The 24011-nt window shown below is 42.2% G+C and overlaps 1 long non-coding RNA gene across 1 annotated transcript in view; it reads left to right on the top strand.

Moving 5' to 3' along the window:
- LOC128094448 (uncharacterized) overlaps window positions 1–21558 on the top strand; it is a 43681-nt gene extending 22123 nt beyond the window's left edge. The window contains exons 3-5 of the long non-coding RNA XR_008212965.1: window positions 13096–13206; window positions 20038–20243; window positions 20586–21558. This is a non-coding gene — a long non-coding RNA (uncharacterized LOC128094448). The remainder of the gene's footprint in view (window positions 1–13095; window positions 13207–20037; window positions 20244–20585) is intronic.
- Window positions 21559–24011: the final 2453 nt, after the last annotated feature.

Genomic DNA, 24011 nt, shown 5'->3' on the forward strand with positions numbered 1-24011 from the left:
GCCCATAGTCAGGACAAATCTCTCTCACCCGCTAGTCCCACAGCCACTCAGACACAACCAAGTAAACACAGAGACTTATATTGCTTACAAACTGTATGGCCGTGGCAGGCTTCTTCCTAACTGTTCTTACAGCTTAAATTAATCCATTTCTATAAATCTATACCTTGCCACGTGGCTCATAGCTTACTGGCATCTTCATATGCTGTTTGTCATCAAGGCGACTGGCAGTGTCTCTCTGACTCAGCCTTCCACTTTCAAGCTTTATTCTCCTCCTTGTCCCACCTATGCTTCCTGCCTGGCCACTGGCCAATCAGTGATTTATTTACCAACCAATCAGCAACACACTTGACATACAGACCATTCCTCAGCACTTCCCCTTTTCTTTCTTTTTTTTCAAAAAGGAAAGTTTTAACTTTAAAAAAGTAAAATTACATTTTGGGAATTTGTGCGTAGCTTCTCTTACTACTTCCTGCTGGAGCGGGGCACTGTATCTTATGGGGACACAAAGAAAATACTCCATGAGGCTGTATTGTGTGAGCCAGTTAGTTGCCTTCAAACCGTTCTGGATGTTGGATCATCTGGGCCATGGTGTCATCAGAGACCTTTCAGGGGGTCTTGGAGGGTCAAACCTGATGTATCTTAATCTGGAACAAATCCATAGCCTTTGGCTTTCTGTGGGAACAAAAGCAGAGTCTCCTTTCCAAAGCAACATATCCTTACATCCAAATTTTGAAGTCAAGATATCTTTAAAATATGTGTATTGGTTTAATTCAGCTTCCTTTACAATCAAATCTCTCTCTGCAGTTAAGAATCCCAAAGACAACACAATCCAGATTCTCTGTGTAATATTCATCTTTACGTGGCTTATTTTTTATATTAATTTTACTGTCTCTTTAAAGACTTTACTTTTTAAAACTATGTATTTGTTTATATAACTATATATATCACCATATATCACCTTTTTTGTCTCTTTCAAGCCTACGTATATTTTACACACATTGTAAACTATTACATCTGAATCTCGTATTGTGAATCTATTGCTTTAAACTGCAGCAGCTGTGGCTGCTGGTTCCGCCCACCTCAGCTTCCCAACATGGCGGTGGTACATTTACCACCAGCTCTGGGAGCTATCATGGGTCTCTATGCTTTTATCCAAGCAGTGTGTAGCCCAGAAACCTCTTTTTTTGTTTTGTACTAGCAAAGGCTAAATCCACCATGCAGCTTAATGTGCCACTTGCAGAGGCCTCATTCCCGCCATACTGCAGGTCGAGGACAAGAAGAGTAATGAACTGAATAATTTGATCAATATTAATCATCTCATACAGTTGTTCCATTGTCAGAGTGCCTAAAATTTCAAAGCCCAATTTTCTTCCAATGTACACATAAAGCCCATTTTTTTAATGTAGAAAAAAAATCTGTTTTAAATAGATATGTTAATTGACTTACCAAGTCTGCGTAGAACAGTAGAATACGAGGGAATTTCAAAACAGCCACCTGGTGTTCGAGGTGTGAATCCAGAGAGAGAGAGAGAGAAAGCATAGCCGCTTGAGCTGAGTCAAGCCTTGGCTTTACAGGCAGGGGCCCTGTTCCACAGGGCAGGCCTGAATTGTTTGTAGCAGTTGCAAGTAGCTCCAGCTGCAGGTCAGTCAGACCTGGACCCGAGCTAGGCAGCTGGGCTGCCCAGGCCAGAAACAGGACCTGCCGCCAAGCCAAGCCAAGAGGTTTTTGTTGTTGTTGTTTTTCTTTCTTTCTTTTTTTTTTTTCTTTCGAGACAGGGTTTCTCTGTGTAGCTTTGCACCTTTCCTGGAACTCACTTGGTAGCCCAGGCTGGCCTCGAACTCACAGAGATCCACCTGGCTCTGCCTCCCGAGTGCTGGAATTAAAGGCGTGCGCCACCACCGCCCTACAAGCCAAGAGGTTTTTAATGGATTCTTGTTACGTTGGGTGCCAAATGTAGATGTAACCAACCGTCTTTTTAAATAAGAAACACAGAACCAATGCAAAGAAGAAAGCCTAGAGGTCCGAGCTAAGAGCTAAAACCTTACCCTTCCTTCTGCGGTGGTCCTACCTCTCCTAACCAGAACCACTTTTTGTGTTAAAGTCTTTATATAGAGTTCCTGTTCTGCCTTCTCATTGGTTGTAAACCCAACCATATGACTGCCTCGTCACGGCCTGTCTGTATAGGCCTCCAGGTTTTCTATGATTGGTATTGAGATTAAAGGCATGTGTATCCAATACTGGCTGTATCCCTGAACACACAGAGACTTACCTACCTCTGTCTACCAAGTGCTGGGATTACAAGCGTATGTCACCACTGCCCTGCTTTGCTATGGCTTGCTAATAGCTCTGACCCTGGGCAACTTTATTTATTAACATACAAATAACATTTTAATACAAATAAAATATCACCATAGTCCTTGCTGTCCTCTATATTACACCTTCAACATTCTTAAATTAAATAACTGTACCACCTCAGAGTTTTAAAATTATCCATTTAAGTCATGTAATCGACTCTCCATTACCGTCACAGGAAAAGGATTTGCATGTGGAGCTAGGCTTCTGCCTTCAGATCAGATGAAGAGGAATAGTTTATGTTGTAACTAGTTTATGTTGAAATAGGGCAGGTGATCAACTGCTGGAGTCACCATTATGAATAAGGTCCTGATTGTGTAAGGAGGAGTGATTTTATAATTTCCCAGCCTTTTTAATCCATATCATGTGAATGAACACCAGATCGGTGAGGTACAGTTTGTGATTATTAATTTGAGCCAAAGAATATTGAATTTCACAACAGGGAACTCTCCAATGCAGATATGTTCAACCCTGTTTGACACAGTTAAGTCAGCAAAAAAGGACTGAGAAACAGTCCATTCGATTGTAACTTTTTTTGTATCTGATTACTGATCTCAGCAGCCAACATGTGCCTATGGGAAAGGTCAGTCTACCTCTTATTAATGGCATTTCCTCTACTATGTTAGGACCTAGTCTTTTCCAATGACAATATAGGTAAGTTTTTTATTTTAAGAATAAATTGCTGTGGGGTGGTCTGTATGTCAAGTGTGTTGCTGATTGGTCAATAAATAAATCACTGATTGGCCAGTGGCCAGGCAGGAAGTATAGGAAGGACAAGGAGGAGAATAAAGCTGGAAAGTGGAGGGCTGAGTCAGAGAGAGACACTGCCAGCCGCCATGATGACAAACAGCATGTGAAGATGCCGGTAAGCCACGAGCCATGTGGCAAAGTATAGATTTATAGAAATGGATTAACTTAAGCTGTAAGAACAGTTAGCAAGAAGCCTGCCACGGCCATACAGTTTGTAAGCAATATAAGTCTCTGTGTTTATTTGGTCGGGTCTGCGCGGCTGTGGGACTGGCAGGTGAGAGAGATTTGTCCTGACTGTGGGCCAGACAGGAAAACTCTAGCTACAATAAATTATATTTATCATTTTATAAAGTCAATTATTGTTATCACTTTTTAAAATTTCATTTTTTTAAATGCATTGCTGTTCTATTTTCTGTTTGTTTCTTTTCTCCAATATTTCTCAGTCAATAATATCATTGTTTCCATTCTCTAGTGTTGTTGATTATTTATATCTGTGTCGAGTAATGTCTTCTGTAGCTTCGGCTTGCCTCCTGGTATAAAATTGAGAATTGCTTTGAACACCTAATCCTGCCTCTGCTGTCCAGTGCTGAGAAGACAGTCATGTGACTTCCAGGCTGGGACTTTATGAGCTAATGGGTGTCCTCCAATCACTCTGGCTTTTATTGGGCTCATACAAAAGAAGAGGGACCTTTGCAAAAATTGAGGTAATCAAACAACTTTGAATCTGGTGTAGTGTGACAGTGCAGAAATGGAGAGGCAGAAAGAAGGATGAAAGAAATCTTCATTGCTGGTCCTTGACTAGTCCATGAGAAGGAAAATTAGACCAGTGAATGAGTGTCCTCCACTATCTCTGGCCTTTACTAGGCAGTTACAGATGAAGAGAGGGACCTGAGCAAGGACTGAGTTCCCTGACAACACTGAAGCAGGTGCAGTGACAGTGCAGACAGGGAGGAGCAGCCAGGAGGGTGAGGGCTTTCCTGATGTGACAGCAGTGGAGATTAGCAATTGGGAGTCACGTCATCAATTTTAGGTGATCATAAGTGTCTGACTGGTCATGTGTTGGGACCCACAGACCAGGGCAATAAAGAATTTGGATAAAGGACTGACCTTATTGTGAAACCAAATCACTGCCCTTACACTAGTTCAACCAAAATTGGAGGTCTGGGTAAAATGTTGTGGCCCTGACTAACAGGACTGGATTTTCCTGATTTAAGATGTCCAGCCTGAGAGGAAAGGTATGAGAAATCCTCTCAAACAAATCCCTGGAGCACATGGCCATGAAGCCTGTTTCAACTTTTCAAAAGGATTCTTTGACATTATAACTACATCATGTCCACAGTGTCTTTCCTGCCTACAGGCCCTTTCTTGATCCCTCATTGTTTTCTAATTGATGGGCTCTTTTTGCTTTAACAACAGTTACTGTTTGAATGTGACCTATGTTTGGCTACAGGACTTCCCAGCTATGAGGCAATGGGTGGCTGCACTGGACATTGAGTGTGTAGCGGGATGTTCACCTAAAGGTTCTGTTCCTTTGCAAGAGAAACAGAAAGTGCTCTGGGAGACTGGAACAATTTCTTCTAAAATAGAAATTCCCCAGATTAGGACCCTGTTTGTCCATAGGGTAGAAGGGCAGAGCTGGGAAGGCCTGTGATATCTGAGTCCTTTGATCACCTAGTAGGGGAGCTGCTAATGTCCTGAGGCCCTGCTGGGTGAGTTTAGATAATGTGTGGCTCTGGGAAGGCCTTGCAATTAGTAGTAGCAGTGGGAGGTAAGCTGCAGGTTCTTTCCAGGATTCTCCTCTGGTTCTGATGTAAGTAGCTGTGAGGGAAACCAGAAGCCTTATCATGGGGAATGTAGAGGCCACTGACTCTAATCCTGGAGGAGCGCTTCTATTGACCTGTCAGAGCTGCTGGGAATGGGAAGTAATGTGAGTCAGAATGTGGTTGGTTCTCTTGGTCCATTTGGTGAACTAGGCAATAATCTTTCTCTTCTGAGCATTCTTGGATGTGTATTCCCTGGAGAGGAGGGGATGCTGTCACCCTGGTTATGAAAGAGCATAATGCTTGAAATATATGTGTCCAATGTGCACACATAGGCGTTTATTTTAATGTGCAATGGGAAGACAGATTTGAAAACTGATGCTTCTGGTTTCCAGAAGTTCTGAGCATTGCTTTCCACTTTCAAGTTTGTCTTAAAAATGTGACAAATAATTTAGAAACTGGTAGAAAGGAAATGGTTGGGATCATCCTTCAGAAATATGTGATTGGAATGTTTTTAAATTTCTGATATACAGTTTACTGGATTTCAAGGAAGTTTAGTTCCAGGAGAGAAAAGTTCTGAGCTGCCAAGATACTTCAAGTGTGCTGGTGTTGGGCAGACGCATTTTCTCTGACAATTAGACATTCCATTTCTTCTCTGTAGGAAACTTGTTCCCTCTAACAGCTACAGTAAGTAATCTATCATATATTTTAGTTTGTGTCAAGAAATGTCTGTAAGTCATTTTTTATGTGTCTCTTAATTGTCTGGGTCTAGGGGCATCACATCCTCTGGTGGGTTTCCCAGGGCCTGCTGCCCCCTGTCTGACCCTTCTCTAAGATGGTTAAAACCCTGTCATCCTCTCAGAAAAGTGTCCCAAGAGCAAAGAAAAGAGTCAGACACACACACACACACACACACACACACACACACACACACACACACACATTGTTCGGAGTCCTAAACAACACCAATCTAAACAACCATAGCATATATGCATAAGACCTGCCATAGATCCATGGAGGCACCACGATTGCTGCTTCATGTTCTGAGAGCTACTGTGATTCCTGCTTAGAGTTGATTCTCTGGGCTATGTTCTCCTGTGTCCTTGACCCTTCGGGCTCCTACAGTGCCTCCTCCTCCCATCTTCAGCAGGGTTCCCAGAGCTCCAGCTTGCTGTGGGATGTTCTGTATGGCAAATGTGTTGCTAATTAGTCAATAAATAAAACACTGGCCATTGGCTAGGCAGGAAGTGTAGGCGGGACAAGGAGGAGAATAAAGCTAGGAAGTGGAAGGCTGAGTCAGAGAGACACTGCCAGCCGCCACGATGAGAAACAGCATGTGAAGATGCCGGTAAGCCACGAGCCATGTGGCAAGGTATAGATTAATGGAAATGGATTAATTTAAGCTGTAAGAACAGTTAGCAAGAAGCCTGCCACGGCCATACAGTTTGCAACCAGTATAAGTCTCTGTGTTTACTTGGTTGGGTCTGAGCGGCTGTGGGACTGGCAGGTGAGAGAGATTTATCCTGACTGTGGGCCAGGCAGGAAAACTCTAGCAACACCAGCTACTGTTTTATGAGGATATTTTCATCTGCTTCAATCAGCTGCTGGAAGAATCCCCTCTGATAACAGTTTGGCTAGGCACCATTCTCTGATTATTCTAGAATATAGTTAGGAATCATTTCATTGACTATTTTTCTTTTTGGTAGATTGTATATGGTTTTCCCTAATTCACTGAGCCATTCAACATCCAGTTCCTGTCTATCCAGGCAGTGTTAGGCATGGGCTCCCTCTTGTGGCTAGTCCTCAATTTACACCAGTCATTCATTGGCAATTATACAAGCTTTAAACTGCTATTGCCCCAGCATACCTTGCAGACACACCACTGTGGGTCAATGTCACTGTTTCTTGCGGCACAGGAGTGTGGGTTCACTCGGATCCATGGAAAGAAGACCCAGAGGCATCTTAAGAATGAATCTAGCCTTTCATGGCTGCAGGGGAGATCCAGCCTGGACGGACTGAGGTATTTTCCTTTCACCCTGGGTATTTTTATTTCTCTCTATTACAGTTTAGCCAGTTAATTTCCATATGCTCAAAATAATCTGAAAGGAGCTCCCAAAGATACAATGCCAAGTGCAAATTCCTTGATTTCTCAGGTACCATGGTTTTCGAGGTTTCCTGATCCAAGTTTTGCATAGGCTTTGTATCCTTAGGAGACTCTCATACAAGAATCACATAGGGCAGCTAGAGAAACAACAGGTAATGATTAAAGGATGGATTAGGGCTAAGTGCTATGTTCTAGAGCTAGGCCAGGTGTGGCTCAGCAGGAATGCAGCTACTGGTCAATGATTGTGTGACTGGGTTGGTGTCCCAGTCCTACCACTGGGATCCATCCTTGTGTGGCTAAAGAAGATGGCCAATATAGGTGCTGTATTCTCACTTTCTTGGAGTACTCATTCAGTCACACCCAAGACTTCCAGGAAGTTTCTACTGCATTAGTTTTCCACATTGCTTCCTAAAATCTCCCCTCTTGCAATCAAGTCTCCCTGTATTCTCTCCCTCTGTTAATCCCTTCCTTATGTGATAAGACCTGGTTCTGCCCCCCATCCACCCACAAAATCAATTCTATTCCCTCTTTCTAGGGAGATCTGTGTATCCCTCCCTACAGCTGCCCTTGTTACTTATCCTTTGTGGGATTGTGGGTTATACTGTAATTATTCTTTACTTAACAGCTAATATCCACTTATTAGTGAGTACATTTCATGTCTGTCTATGTGGTGCTCAGTTGCTTCACTCAGGATAATAAAGAACTCAGGAATCTAGACATGAACAAGCCAAATAACCCAATATAAGTGGGGTACAGATCTAATCACAGAATTCTTAACAGAGGAATCTAAAATGGCAGAGAAACACTTAAAGAAATTTTCAACATGCTTAGCCATCAGGGATGTGCAAATAAAAACTGTTTTGAGATTTTTCTTATACCTGTCATAATAGCTAACATCAATAACACAAGAAATGCATCATGCTGAAATGGATGTGGAGTGCAGTAAGGGGAACACTCCTCCATTCCTGGTGGGAGTGCAAACTTGTACAGCTTTGAAATCAATATGGTGGTTCCTGAGAGAATTGGGAATTGATCTATCTCATATTCCATCCTTTTGGGCATATACCCAAAAGATGCTACTCTATCCGGCCCCAAGAACACTTACTCAACTATGTTCATAGAATCTTTATGCACAATAACCAAAAAAAAAACCCGGCTATGTCTGTAAGAGATTGTTGCTGGTTTTGGTTTTCATCATTTCACAAATTCCCTTGAGAGGTTATTTGTTTGTTAGTCTGGCTTGGATATCCATATTTAGTCAGGGATACATTTGAACCCATGGTCCTTATGTCTCAGCCTCCTGAGTACAAGTCCTAGGGTAGATGATGTACCCCCAATGTGTGCTGTTTTTTCAACATGCTTGAACCATGTTAGTGTTAAAATTCCTAATAGAATAAAATATAAGAAACATTAAATACCACATGTGTGTATCCAAAGCATCATTTTTATCTGTCTGGTAGATATGTAATAATGTAGGATAACCAGCAATGAATTGTATATTTTGCTGGAGACCAGCTTGGGGCGAGGGTGTTCAGGTCCCAAAGACAATATGTGGAGTCAGCAGGGGTGAGAGAGAAGGAGGAGACTGACATGATGTGAGGGTGAACAGATGGCTGCATTTAATTGAAAGAAGACACTTTTTGTACTCTATAGTTGCATTTAGGATTCAACAGGAGAGAAGAGGGCTTGTGAGCTTGTGTGTGGCTTGAAATCATCATGGGTTAAGGAAGCTAGCCTTAACCTTGACCATAGGCACCAGCCATATGTTAAACAAGGGACCAAAAGTGTTTCCTGCCACAGATAGGGAGAATGAGTGCTTTAGCAACTGGGAACTTTCCTCAAGCCCCTGAGGGAATGGCGACCCTTAACCAAATACCTGACCTTGGGAAAATGACTATTTCTGGGGAGCAGAACTACTACAATTTCTTTTTCTTACTATATGGGCCTATTCCCCTTATAATACTCCCTAAAGGGAAGATCATAATGTCTTATTATTTTCACATTATACCATACCATTCTAATTTCTCTATATTTATTAACTGAACTCTTGCCCTTAATTGCATCAGGCTCTGGATCTGAATAGTAAGCTTTTTATCATTAGGATCAGGTGTGCCTAGTATATCTCTACCTATCCTGTTCTTGGTGTAATTAGAAGGGCACTATGGAATTGCTCTGTCCATTGTGACAGGGATTTTTTCTAAAGAATTATTTGTTTACAGAGTATATCATTGTATACATTTTTATCCTTTACCAAAACCTGCACAAAATTTCCCAAAGGGAAAGTCATTAATAGTGAGAATCATTAAAAAATGAAAGTAAAACAGTGCTGGAAAAGTATAATCTGTCTGTAATATTGAAATGCTGGAAATTTGTCAAGCAGCTATGGTCACCATGTGGTCTACACCAATATTTCATAACATAGCTTGGTGTTATATTGATATGTATATATTATTTGAAGTTCCATGCTTCTTCATGTCTGCATTTATTTCCCATTTGGCACTTCATCTTGAAGTACTGCCTTCCAGGGGATTATCCAGAGATGCCAGATAATGTAATGGCATTGAGATTTATTAACAACAAAAGAAAACAAAACAAACAAAACCAATTTCTGGGGTGTGTGTGTGTGTGTGTGTGTGTGTGTGTGTGTGATGTGATTTTGGGTTTTTAGGCCATGACAGACATGTGGAGACCAAAAGGTATCTTTGTGGGGTCTACTTGTGGTCCTCTTTATATGGTTATCAATGTCAAGTCACACCCTTGCACAGACATTTCTCACTTAGCTGTCTCAGTGGTCCTCAAACAAAATTAGTTGAAATACTACATTGGTAAAATGTTGCCTTCTTTTCAGATTATAAACATGTTGTCATCTCATGATAGAGGAAAACAGGACAATTTGAATTAATAGAGCCTATTTGCAAATGGAAATGATATACTGCTATCTCTTGTTTTCTTTTTCTTTAGATTGTGTTAATTGTTTCTGAAGAAGTAACCGTCTTATTAAATTAGAAACACAGAGCCAATGTAAAGATAAAAGCCCAAGAGGTCAGAGCTAAGAGCCTTACCCTTCCTTATGGTGATATTTTATTTGTACTAAAATGTTATTTGTATGTTAATAAATAAAGTTGCCCAAGGTCAGAGCTATTAGCAAGCCATAGGAAAGCAGCAGTGGTGGTGTACACTTGTAATCCCAGCACTTGGTAGGCAGAGCTAGGTAAGTCTCTGTGTGTTCAGGGATACAGCCAGTATTGGATACACATGCCTTTAATCTCAATACCAATCATAGAAAACCTGGAGGCCTTTACAGACAGGCCATGACGAGGCGGTCATGTGGTTGGGTTAACAACCAATGAGAAGGCAGAACAGAAACTATATATAAAGACTTTAAAACAGAACGTAGCTCTGGTTCAGAGGTAGGACCACCGCAGGAGGAAGGGTAAGGTTTTAGCTCTTTGCTCTGACCTCTTGGCTTTCTTCTTTGCATTGGTTCTGTGTTTCTTATTTAAAAAGACAGTTGGTTACATCTACACTTCCTGCTTCAGCGATCCTCTTCAGCCAAGAGAGACCTACTTCCTGTGTGTTTTTCTTTATAAAGACTTTCTGTTCTGCCTTCTCATTGGTTGTAAACCCAAACACATGACCGCCTCGTCACAGATCTCCAGGTCTTCTATGGTTGGTATTGAGATTAAAGGCATGTGTCTACAATGCTGGCTGTATCCTTGACCATACAGAGATCTACCTAGCTTTGCCTACCAAGTGCTGGGATTAAAGGCATGCACCACGAACACCCAGCTCCACTATGGCTTACTATTAGCTCTGACCCCCCAGGCAACTTTATTTATTAACATACAAATAAAATCACATTTCAGTACAAATAAAATATTACCATATGATTCTGCGGATTAAACACTTTAATCTTAAACACTGAGAAAGTTCCTAACACTTTCTCAGAACCACAATCTATTGCCATAGAATTGTTTCAGTGGGTGAAGTTGGTGGCTGTTAAACCTAATGACCTTAATTCAATCCCTGGAAGACTCAAATTACTCCTACAAATATTTCACTTATTTCTACACTCAGGCTGTGGCATATGCACACTCTCACCCTGGCACATACATAAATAATTTTAAACCCAAATAAGTGTCATTGAGGTCACTTGCAGCCAGATGACTACCTGGGTGTTATCTCTAGAACTCAAATAAGGGAAGTAGATAAGACATCTTTACGTTGTCCTCTCACTGCCACACACACGTGATGGCACAGGTATATACAAACAAACATAGTTCAAATAATTTTAAATGGGTGAAATTAACAAAGTAAATAACCCAGTTATTGAGAATATATGAAATGATTTGCCAGTTTACATTATTATTACAGAATTTCAAAAGGTATTACTGTGCATCAGAACATTTATGATTTCTTATGAAATTTTATTATCTTTTAATTCTCTGTTTTACACATAGATCATTTAAAAAGCACATTTCAGCTTGGCTTAGAGGTGCATTGCTTATTAGGTCCCTTGTCATGTTTACTGAGAGTTTCTTCTAAGGCTTGCAAATGAGCACCTAGGGTCTGTTCTAGGGAGTGAACCTCCTCTCTGGCAAGGGACTCCAGATTTCTCATGGAATCATACAAGTTTTTATGTTCCTCAGAAACACATGAATCCATGGACCTTATCTTATCAATTAATGATAATTTTTCTTCCTTATATAGTGTCCGGAGAGTTAGTGTTCTGTCCATGAAATATTCACATTTATTTTCAATAAGATCAATTTTTGGTACAAGCAGATTCCAGAGAAAGAATCTTTTTCTGTAATTCTTCATTGCTATCTTTTAAAGCAGATTCCAGAGAGAGAATCTTTTTCTGTAAGCCTTCATTGCTATTTTTGAAAGCCTGTAAATCCTGGTTAGCAGATTCCCGAGAATCTTTTCTGTAAGTTTTCATTGCTATCTTTTAAAGCCTGTAAATCCTGGTTAGCAGATTCCCGAGAGAGAATCTTTTCTGTAAGCTTTCATTGCTATCTTTTAAAGCCTGTAAATCCTGGTTAGCAGATTCCAGAGAGAGAATCTTTTTTTGTAAGCTTTCATTGCTATTTTTTAAAGCCTGTATCAGTCCCAATAATGACTCATCTTTGTTCTTGTTATTAAAACAGTGTTTGAACACTGTGTGAATTATTACGATGAATGCCAAAATGGTACAGGCCAGATATGCCTTAGGAAGGTCATATATTTCCAGGAAGATGTCATCATCATACAGGCAAAAAGGTTTTCAAATTCTTGTGAGGTAATGTTGTCGGCCATATTACAAGAATTACTCAAAATTTGTTAGTCAATTTTAAGGTGTAAAATTATCAAGTACTTTTACTTGAAACAGTATGCTTACCTTTCGTGTTTTGGGGGGGTGTAGTAGCACTTTTCAGCCAGCAGGTGGCATTGGTACAACTCCAAAGCAGGGCCTGCTGGTGATCTTGGCTGACTGCAGCTTGCTGGAGTCAAGATGGCGGGAGCTGGAGCTGGCACTCAGGAAGCGGGGGAGTGCCTCTTTCGCTGGTCTTGGGGCTAACTAGGGAACTGAGACCAGACTGGCTGCTCCCTTTTTCAGGAATGGAACCGTGTAGGCGTTCCTTGATTATATGGAATTTTGCAGGCAGGTTTAGGTACTCGCTAGCCGGGGAGGAGGCTGAGGGTGGGAGCCACCCAGGCCTTTGGAATTTGCCCCACGTGAGTGCCAGATATTGGTGAAATTATTAAGGCCACTCCACATAGCTAAAAGGAGATTTATTTAATGGTGTAACTTACAAGTTAAGGGATAGGTAGGTTGTGGGGTCTGGGGAAGGTGTATTGCAGTCCAGCAGTGCTCTCTGGAGCTCTGCTTGGACCACCTCCACTGTCCAGGGTCCCAGAACCGAGAGAGAGAGCGCAGGCCCATCCAGATCTCAGGTCTCCAGGCGCCTCCCTTGGCCCCACCTTGTAGGCACGACAGTTGCCGAAGTCTCAATGGGGGTTGGAACTTCCAGATCAAAGCTGGAATGGCTACCCACTACAGTTTCCTCCCTCTTTCAGTAAACAGCATTTGGCATTCTGCTCTGGTGAATGACTCGCTGTCTTTGTCTCTGTCTTTTCGATCCACAGCCCCTTGTTCAGACATGGTGAATGGGTGGTGGTAGCGTGGGCATTATCGCTACAAATGGAGGTCACACCAAGGTCCGAGAAAGAAGGGACAAGCTGATGGACACCTGAAAGGTAAGGCTGGCCAGCAATTTAAAGAAAAAAGAAAAGATAAGGGTGAATTGAAATGGGTGCAGCTAGCTCGCAGTCACTTCTGGAACAATTAATTGGACTGCTGAGGCAGCAAGGCACAATCATTAAGGGCAAGACAGCTAAAGATTTTGTTCAAATCCTCCAGAATGTCAGTACTTGGTTTCTGGTCTCTGGAGGATTTAATATATCAGATTGGGAACAGGTTAAGATTGACTTACAAAAATATCTGCATAGAGAAGGGCCTGATTCCATATCTTAGCTACTTTTTCTTTGTGGTGCTTGGTTAAAGATGCATTGCTTAGTGGTGATATTAAAGTTCAAGAATAATTAACTAAAGCTAAAGCTGTGTTGGAGGAGTCTCAGATAGAGGAGGCTCTCAGATCCCTTCAAACTTCCAATGTTTCTGATTCAGCAGAGTCGTCTTCTGATTCTGCAGAGTTGTCTTCTGATTCTGCAGAGTCATCTTCAGAGGGTGATGATGTAGAAGTCAGATTAGAAAAAAAATACTAGATGATTAAGAGGGAAATCACAGAAAAATTCTTACAAGGATAGACCTCCAGCCCGTAACCCTAACTTCTGCAACAAGGAGGTCCTTCCTTCTGCACCCATAGAGGGGTTTCCGGGGGGAGTTGCTTACCCAGTTATAGAGACTTAAAATGCTGAAGGTCAGATTCAAAGGGAACACAATCCTCTAGATTTTAAAAGCATCAAACAGCTTAAGGAAGCTGTAATGTCATATGGGCCATATGCTTCTTTTACCACCGCTATACTTGAATCTTTTTCTGCCTTAAATTGTACCCCTAGCGATTGGATGCAGTTGTGTCATGCTGCTTTCTCTGGGGGGGATTATTTAATTTGGAGGAGTGAGTTTCAAGAACATTGCCAAACTGCAGCTAATAGAAATGCCGCTGCAGGCTTTCCGGCTCGTAATCTTGAGATGTTCACAGGTACAGGGCAGTATGCCACTGTACAAGTACAGATTTTGTATGATCCTGCAATTTATTCACAGATTAGCGTAGCTGCTACCAGAGCATGGAAAGGGCTGCCTAATAAACCTGCTGGTGAACAACTGTCTAAAGTCATTCAGGGGTCATCAGAACCACTTGCAGAATTTGTAGATCGCCTGCTTCAATTAGCAGGGAGAGTATTTGGGGATGTTGATCAAGCCATGCCAATAGTAAAGCAATTGGCCTTTGAAAATGCCAATAAATATTGTAAGGAGGCCATTAGGCCTCATAAAAATAAGAGCTTAAATGATTATCTTAAGTTACATAGAAATATAGACAGGTTTAACATCATGGGATAGGTAATGGCTTCAGCCATAAGGGGCAATAATTCTGCAGGAGCCCACCAAAAAACCTGTTTTGGATACGGCCAGCAAGGTCATGTTAAGAAAAATTGTCCTCAAGCCCAAGCAGTGGCAAAGACACGGGGACTTTGCCCCCGATGTCAAAAGGGCTGTCACTGGAGTAAGGAGTGCTGATCTAAGGTCGATGCTCAGGGAAATCCATTACCACCTTTGGGAAATGGGCAGCGGGGTCCCCTCTGGACCCCCCACAGCCAGGTGTACAGAGCCCTGGATACACCTGTCCCAACTTCAGTTTCCCACCATCCCATTCAGTTCATTCCTTGAAGGAATCCCTTTCTTTCCAAGACCTTCTCAGAGGCACCCCTGGAAGCGCAGGATTGGACCTCTGCGCCTCTGCCAGCGCAGTATTAACACCTCAGATGGGCCCCCAGGATCTCGGTACTGGAGTCATGGGCCCACTACCTGCAGGGTCTTTAGGCCTGATTTTGGGCAGGAGCAGTGCTCTTATGCAAGGTATTAGAGTAATTCCAGGAGTGATAGATGAAGACTCTGAAGGTGAAATTAGAATCATGGTTGAGGCTGGTAAGGGGGTGACAATTATTCCCCAGGGTGCTTGCATAGCACAATTGTTTTTGATGCCTCGCTTCCAAACTAATAATCCTTTTCTTAAACCACATAGAGGTGAGGGTGGGTTTGGCTCTACAGGCCCTCTAGCCTGCTGGGTTTCCACATTAGAACAAAGACCCATGCTAAATTTAAAAATTAATGATCGTAATTTTCAGGGTCTTTTAGATACTGATGCTGACACTTCAGTTATCTCTATAAAACATTGGCCCAAAGGTTGGCCCCTTAAAAATTCCACCTCTAACCTACAAGGTATTGGCACAGCTCAGATGCCATTACAGAGCAGGCTACTCTTAAATTGGAAGAATGAGGAAGGTCATGCAGGAACTTTTCAACCCTTTGTGTTACCTGACATTCCAGTGAACTTGTGGGGATGGGATGTGTTAGACAGTATGGGAGCAGTGCTTATTACACAGCCTGTACAACAGATGCTGAAGAATCAGGGCTACTGCCCGGGCAGAGGTTTAGGGAAAATTTGCAAGGAGATCCACTACCTGTGGCAGACAAAAGCTGTATTACTAGATGTTCTGCAGATACTAGAGGATTAGGGTCTTTTCCATAGGGGTCACTATACAGCAGCCTTCGATTATACAACCAATAAAAATCACTTGGAAAAGTGATGACCCTGTATGGGTGGAACAGTGGCCCCTTACTAAAGAAAAGTCGGAGGCTGCAAATGCATTAGTTAAAGAACAGTTAGATGCTGGACATATCATTCCTTCCACTTCACCTTGGAACACACCTATATTTTTTATTAAAAAGTCAGGAAAATGGAGGCTATTACAGGATCTTAGAGCTGTAAATAAAACCATGCTTCTCATGGGAGCAACAAAGCCTGGCTTGCCTGCCCCTGTGGCAATTCCTAAACATTGGCATTTAATTGTGGCTGACTTGAGAGATTGTTTCTTCACCATTCCTTTGCATCCCGGGGACAGTCCTCGCTTTGCATTTAGTATTCCATCTGAAAATCTCAAAGAACCTTATCAGAGATATCAGTGGGTGGTCTTGCCCCAAGGAATGGCCAATAGCCCTACCATATGTCAAATTTATGTGTCTTTGGCCATAGCTCCAGTTCGAAAAGATTTTCCAGATGTTTATATAATTCACTTTATGGATGATATGTTATCAGCTGCTAAATAAAAAAATTGTTTTTGATGCCTTTTCTAAATTACAAGAGTTTCTTAGCCTGGTTAATTTACAAATAACCCCAGAAAAGGTACAGGTATCCTTTCCCTATCATTTTTTAGGTCATGAATTGTTGGGCACAGGCATACGTCCACAAAAGATTACTCTGAATATGGATCAGCTACGCACACTTAATGATTTCCAAACCTTTCTGGGAGATATTTAATTGCTTCAGTCCACTTTAAAGATTCCAACAGGTCAACTTTGTCCTTTGTATGATGTCTTAAAGGGCAACCCTGACCCTTTATCTCCCCATGAATTAACAGTTGAAGGGCGTACAGCCCTACAATGTGTGCAAGAGGCCCTGGATCAGGCTCACATGCAATATATAGATCTTTCTTCTCCCTTATTGTATTTGATATTTTGTTTTTCCCATTCTCCTACTGGAGTGTTTTGGCAAACAGGTCCTATACTATGGGTACATTCCCCAGCTTCTCCAGCAAAAACCATTACTCCTTATCCTCAGGCTGTTGCTCAGATTATATTTAAGGGACTCAAGATCATTGTTCAAACTTTTGGTAAGGAGCCAGATACTGTGGTGACCCCATACACCCAATCTCAAATAGCATGGTTGCAAGCTAATGATAATGATTGGACCATATTGACATGCTCCATGCAGGGTCGGTTTGATACTCACTACCCCTCCAATGATGTGTGTCAGTTCTTAAAATTGCATCCTGTTATATTTCCCAAAATAGTACAGATGAGTCCTATTCCTCAGGCCCATGTGGTATGGCCTTCACATGGTTTTGCTGTGGTAGTTTCTGGTAACATAGTGAAGAGAATGAAAGTTTAGGGCATTTCTGCCCAGATGGCAGAGGTATGGAGGCACTGTTGCTTGCTTTACAGATGTTTTCTGATGAGCTTCTAAATATTTATACTGATAGCCAATATGTGGCACATGCAGTTATGCCTTTGGAGACAGCAGCCTACATACCATCCATTTCTCCCATTCATGAATATTTACTGCAAGTGCAAGGGCTTATATGGTCCCACTCACATAACCTTTATGTGGGCCATATTAGAGCTCATACTCAATTGCCTGGACCTCTAAGTGAAAGTAATCAGAGGGCTGACGCCATTACTCGTATGGCTGTCACATTAGTTTATTCTGCTTTGATAAGGCTACTCAGTTGCATCAACATTATCATCTTAATGCTGGATCTCTTCATCATCATATGGGCATAACCCGGGAACAAGCCATCCAGATAGTTAAATCATGTCCTATTTGTGCTGAGTTTTTACCTGTTCCTCATTTAGGAGTTAATCCCCGAGGACTTTTACCTAATCATGTGTGGAAAATGGACATCACACATGTGCCTTCCTTTGGAAAATTACAATATGTCCATGTGTCTATTGATACATATTCCTCCCTAATTTTTGATTCTGCCCATTCAGGGGAAAAGGTTAAAGATGTAAAGAATCACTGTCTTCATGCTTTTGCTTACATGGGAGTGCCAAAATGCATAAAAACTGATAATGGTCCCGCCTACAGCAGTACAGGATTTTCAAAATTCTGCCAAGATTTTTCTATCATTAATAAGACTGGTATTCCTTATAATCCTCAAGGACAGGTGCTGTGGGATGTTCTATATGGCAAATGTGTTGCTGATTGGTACATAAATAAAACACTGATTGGCCATTGGCTAGGCAGGAAGTATAGGTGGGAAAAGGAGGAGAATAAAGTTGGGAAGTAGAAGGCTGAGTCAGAGACACTGCCAGCCGCCACTATGACAAGCAGCATGTGAAGATGCCGGTAAGCCACGAGCCATGTGGCAAAGTATAGATTTATAGAAATGGATTAATTTAAGCTATAAGAACAGTTAGCAAGAAGCCTGCCATGGCCATACAGTTTGTAAGCAATATAAGTCTCTGTGTTTACTTGGTTGGGTCTGAGCGGCTGTGGGACTGGCAGGTGAGAGAGATTTTCCCTGACTGTGGGCCAGGCAGGAAAACTCTAGCTACAAATGGCGCCCAACATGTTGGCAAGAGCTTCCACCTAAAACCTGAGAAAAGATTCTAAAACGGAGCTAAAAACAGCATCCTAATTGTCTTTCTCAAATGAGCGGCAGCTGCTGGTTTGAGCTACTGGTGGGTTCCTAGTGTGCACGCTCTCTCGACCTGCAGTATGGTGGGAATGAGGCCTCTGCAAGTGGCACATTAAGCTGTGTGGTGGATTTAGCCTTTGCTAGTACAAAACAAAAAAAGAGGTTTCTGAGCTACATGCTGCTTGGATAAAAGCATAGAGACCCATGATAGCTCCCAGAGCTGGCGGTAAACCACCGCCATGTTGGGAAGCTGAGGTGGGCGGAGCCAGCAGCCACAACTGCTGCAGTTTAAAGCAATAGATTCACAATAAGACAGATTCAGATGTAATAGTTTACAATGTGTTTAAAATATATGTAGGCTTGAAAGAGACAAAAAAGGTGATAAACACAGTTATATAAACAAATACATAGTTTTGAAAAATAAAGTCTTTAAAGAGACAGTAAAGTTAATATAAAAAATAAGCCATGCAAAGATGAATATTACACAGAGAATCTGGATTGTGTTGTCTTTGGGATTTTTAACTGCAGAAAAACATTTGATTGTAAAAGATGTTGAGTTAAATCAATATGTATATTTTAAAGATACCTTGACTTCAAAATTTGGATGTAAGGATGTGTTGCTTTGGAAAGGAGACTCTGCTTTTGTTCCCACAGACAGCCAGGGGCTATGGATTTGTTCCAGATTAAGATACATCAGGTTTGACCAGCCAAGACCCCCTGAAAGGTCTCCGATGGCACCATGGCCCAGATGATCCAACATCCAGAATGTTTTGAAGGCAACTGGCTTAGACAATACGGCCTCATGGACTATTCCATAATCCTAAAATTTTCGTTGTGTCCCTATAAGATACAGCGCCCCCCTCCAGCAGGAAGTAGTAAGAGAATCTATGCCCAAATTCCCAAATTATATGTAATTTTACTTTGTTAAGGTTAAAACCTTCCTTTTTTGAAAAAAAAAAGGGGGGAAGTGCTGTGGGATGTTCTATATGGCAAATGTGTTGCTGATTGGTACATAAATAAAACACCATTGGCCATTGGCTAGGCAGGAAGTATAGGTGGGAAAAGGAGGAGAATAAAGCTGGGAAGTGGAAGGCTGAGGGAAGGAGTCACTGCCAGCCGCCACTATGACAAGCAGCATGTGAAGATGCCGGTAAGCCACGAGCCATGTGGCCAAGTATAGATTTATAGAAATGGATTAATTTAAGCTATAAGAACAGTTAGCAAGAAGCCTGCCATGGCCATACAGTTTGTAAGCAATATAAGTCTCTGTGTTTACTTGGTTGGGTCTGAGCGGCTGTGGGACTGGCAGGTGAGAGAGATTTTCCCTGACTGTGGGCCAGGCAGGAAAACTCTAGCTAGCAGACAGGCTATAGTAGAACGCTGCCATCGTACCTTAAAAACATATATTGCTAAAGTAAAAAGGGGGAGCTAGGGGCTCATCTCTCCATATTCTACTCTTTCCCTTGTTTTATATATTTAAATTTTTTATCAGTGGACTCTACTGGTGTATCTGCTACATATAAGCACTGGAGGGCTCCTGTTGCAAATCATCCTCTGGTGCGATGGAAGGATCTTTCTACTGGCACTTGGAGGTGACCCGATCCAGTGTTGGTGTGGGCCCAGGGATCTGTTTTGGTCTTTCCACAGGACAATGAGGTCCCTCTTTGGGTTCCTGAGCACTGCATGTGCCCTGTGGCTGCTGCTGAATCCCAACATGGCAGAGACCTATTGGGCCTTTGTGAAGAACTTTCCCCTTCTGATGCCAATGGGTATTGAGAGCCCAATATGGCCAGCCTTGGCAAGCATTAATGTAAGCCTAGGAACTGTAGCCATGCGGTTGGATTCTCCAGAAGGTAATGTATAGTAACTGCTCTTTCAAGCATGTTTAAGAACGTGTCACCCAGACACCTTGGAGTTTAAGGACAACCATGAAGGTCACTGACCTCTATTTGTTAACACTAGCATGCCAGCTAAGCTTTTTTCACATTTTGCAATCCTCTTCAAGCTGGTGTAGTACCCCTACTTTTCAGGAGTGGCTTTGTGAAACATTTATTGGCCTCCTGAAATTCATCTAGCCTCCTTTGATGATACCTTTAAAATTTGTGAGCCTGAATGTAGCCATTATTGAGACCATTAGTTCTGCTCCTTGTGTGCTGTTTGTTTTTCCTTTATGGTTCTTAGTTGTTCTTTTACAGAGCTGCCAGCTTAAGTCGTGCTGGGATCAAGAAAAATGGGCCTTGGTGGTTCCTGTTCCTGGAGTCCATGCCAGTGGATGCCCACACGATCCAGAAGAGAATCTGACATCGCTGTTGCCACTGCTGCTTTTGTTTCTGGGATTGCTATTTCATAATTGATTACTACAGCTAGCACAATGGAGACCCTGGCAGCAAAAGTAGCTACCGCAGTTAGTTAATCTTTCATTCTATTGGGCATGATAAATTTAATTCAACAGTTATATACATTTGAATTGGCTTTGTAAGTTGTAAAATTTATAAAACTCAAGTTCCATTTGCTTTTGGGATACCATCTTATGAGGACTCCAATTTGCATAAGGCTCAAAGGAAGGGAATGGCTCAATTGCCTTTCGTCTCCTGGCTATGGGTGAGTTAGGACTTCTATTGGTCTTTTCTGTGTCGAACAGATTGCAAGCCCAGCGCCACTTTGAGATCTTTGGCAACAGTTACTCTACAGCTCACATGGTTGAGTCTGTATGATAATGAGTATTCAGAGACTAGTAATGCTTGGGGGGCATCATCAACATAACCCAGAGCACCTGTGTGGCCTGGGCAGGTGTCTCCATTACAGGTAAGGTGACCTGCTGACGTCCCACACAATCTAAATCAGAAGCTCATTTTTTTAGTAAAAAGGGGGGACCTGTAGGGCCCTGGCTCCCCATATTTGAGTAAACTGTTTGCCTGCTTGCCGGCCTTGACCAGATGTCCTCCCTATGCTAATTCCCTGCCGGTATCCACCCTCCTGAATGCTTGAGTGAAGTTCCTTGTTTGTGTATCCTGCATATTGGGTGTTAACAGCTTAGATGCAAGAATGTAGAACATTTGGTAGCGAATTTCTGCCCTCTGGGGTTCTCCCATTGTGCTGTAAGCCTGTATTTAAGGTTTCCTCATCTTTCAATAAACGGCATTCAGCATTCTGCTGTGGCGAATGACACGCTGTCTTTGTCTCTGTTTTTTTGATCCACAGCCCCTCGCTTGGACATGGTGAACGGGTGGTGGTAGCATGGGCGTTATTGCTATAAGAATGTGAATTCATTGTCCCCACATTACAAGCTGGTCACAGTACAGAAATTGAGGAACAGTAAGGAGCATTAAAATTTTCTAGTTTTCTCTGCAGTTTGGATTACCAATATGCAATCAGTAAATTAGTTATAGGTGATGTATAAATGTCCTGAGTGGCCATTTCTTGGGTTCCATAGACCAGGTTCCTTGGCCAGAAGATTGACATGTCCCCATTGAAATGTCAGGTCTGGCTGGGTGATGGTGGCGCATGCCTTTGATCCCATGACCCAAGAGGCAGAGGCAGGTGAATCTCTGTGACTTTGAGGCCAGCCTGGTCTACAAAGTGACTTTGTTTATTGCTGTGGTATGGTCTGTATGTCAAATTGCTCTGATTGGTCAATAAATAAAACACTGATTGGCCAGTGGCCAGGCAGGAAGTAGATGGGACAAGGAGAAAGGAGAATTCTGGGAAGTGGAAGGCTGAGTGAAGGAGTCACTGCCAGCCACCACTATGACAAGCAGCATGTGAAGATGCTGGTAAGCCTCGAGCCACATGGCAAGGTATAGATTTATAGAAATGGATTAATTTAAGATATAAGAACAGTTAGCAAGAAGCCTGCCATGGCCATACAGTTTGTAAGCAATATAAGTCTCTGTGTTTTCTTGGTTGGGTATGAGCGGCAGTGGGACTGGCAGGTGAGAGAGATTTGTCCTGACTGTGGGCAAGTCAGGAAAATTCTAGCTACAGTTTATAATGTTCTCAAGTTATCCTATGTTCCTCTTATGCATCATTGTCCAATTAGCCTCCTTCTGAATTTGCATTTGTCCTTTGAAAACCAAATCCATTGGTTTACATTAGCAAGAGACTTGCTGTTGAATTTGACACATATCTTCAGCCCATTTGGGATAGATCTGTGCTTCTGGTGGAAGCCAGGGCTTGGAAGCACTCTGCTGTGTTCCTTCAGCTCACCAGGGCCTGTCATTCAGGTCTCAATAGCCAATCAGGACTCAAGAGAACCCATCAGTCAGATGGGAGGGTTCTTCCAGTACCAGGCTGCTGTGGATGATTGATTGATAAGTAAAACACTAATTGGCCAGTATCCAGGCAGGAAGTATAGGTGGGACAAAGAGAGAGAAGTCTGGGAAGTGGAAGGCTGAGGCAGAGATGCTGCCAGCTGCTGCCATGAGAAAATGTTAAGATACAGGTAGCCATAAGCCATGTGGCAATTTATAGATTAATAGAAATGGGTTAATTTAAGATATAAGAACAACTAGCTAGAAGCCTGAGCCATTAGGCCAAACAGTTTAAATAATATAAGCATCTGTGTGTTTATTTTATAAGTGGACTGTGGGACTATGGGGGCTTGGCGGGACCTGAAGAGAAACTCTCCAGCTACACCAGGCTTCTGGCTCAGCTCCTCTGCTGAGGAAGTTGGAAGGGGGCTTGTGTACACTTGGCCATGGCCTCTGCTGTTGGTAGAGAATGTGCCGTCCATGGTAAGCAAAGGGCTGCTGTCCCCAGATGGGAAGCAGTGAATGGCCATGGTGAGTGAGGTCCCCCTCTCCCCAGACTTTGGAGGAACTGCCTGTTGAGCCAAGGTGGCCAGTGTAGTGAGTCCTCCCCAGGCTGCGTGGGAGTGAGTAGCCAGATGCAGACCTCCAAAATCTTAAATCAAATGATTGTATCACCTCTGGGGTTTCAAAGTTATCCATTTGAGTCATGGAATTGAATATCCATTGCAGTAAAAGAAAATGGATCTGCATGTAGAGCATGGTTTCTACCTTAAGACCAGAATAGAAGGAAATATGGTAGGCAATGAGTTGCTGGAGTCACCACTACGAAAATGAACCTGATTGTAGCAGGGGGAGTGATTTTGTAATTTCCCAGCATGTACCAATTGATGACTTGTGAATGAAGACAGACCAGATTTTTTTGTGTACAATTAGGGAAGGTAAACTTCTCAAATTGATTTTTTCAATTAGGCAAACTCTGCTATGCAGATATGTTCAATCCTGCTTGACACAGTTATGTCAGCTCAGAGGTTTGAGGAAAAGGCCATTGACTGTAACTGTGTGTCAGGTTATAGATCTCAGCAGCTCACAAGTGAATGTGTGCAAAATCAATCAATCTATCTCTTATAAATGACATTCCCTCTACTAGAGAAGGTCCTACTATTTTTGAAGTCAATGTAGCTAAATTTTTTATCTTAAAAATACATTATTTTTATCATTTTAAAATATCACTTATTATTATTTTTTGTTTTGGTTTCTTTTTTGTTATTTTCAAGACAGGGTTTCTCTGTGTAGTTTTTGGTGCTTGTCCTGGATCTCACTCTTTAGACCAGGCTGGCCTCAAACTCACAGAGATCCACCTGGCTCTGCCTC

This window comes from Peromyscus californicus, unplaced genomic scaffold (genome assembly GCF_007827085.1).
Source record: "Peromyscus californicus insignis strain IS unplaced genomic scaffold, ASM782708v3 Scaffold_4__1_contigs__length_199733344, whole genome shotgun sequence".
Taxonomy (NCBI): Eukaryota; Metazoa; Chordata; class Mammalia; order Rodentia; family Cricetidae; genus Peromyscus; species Peromyscus californicus.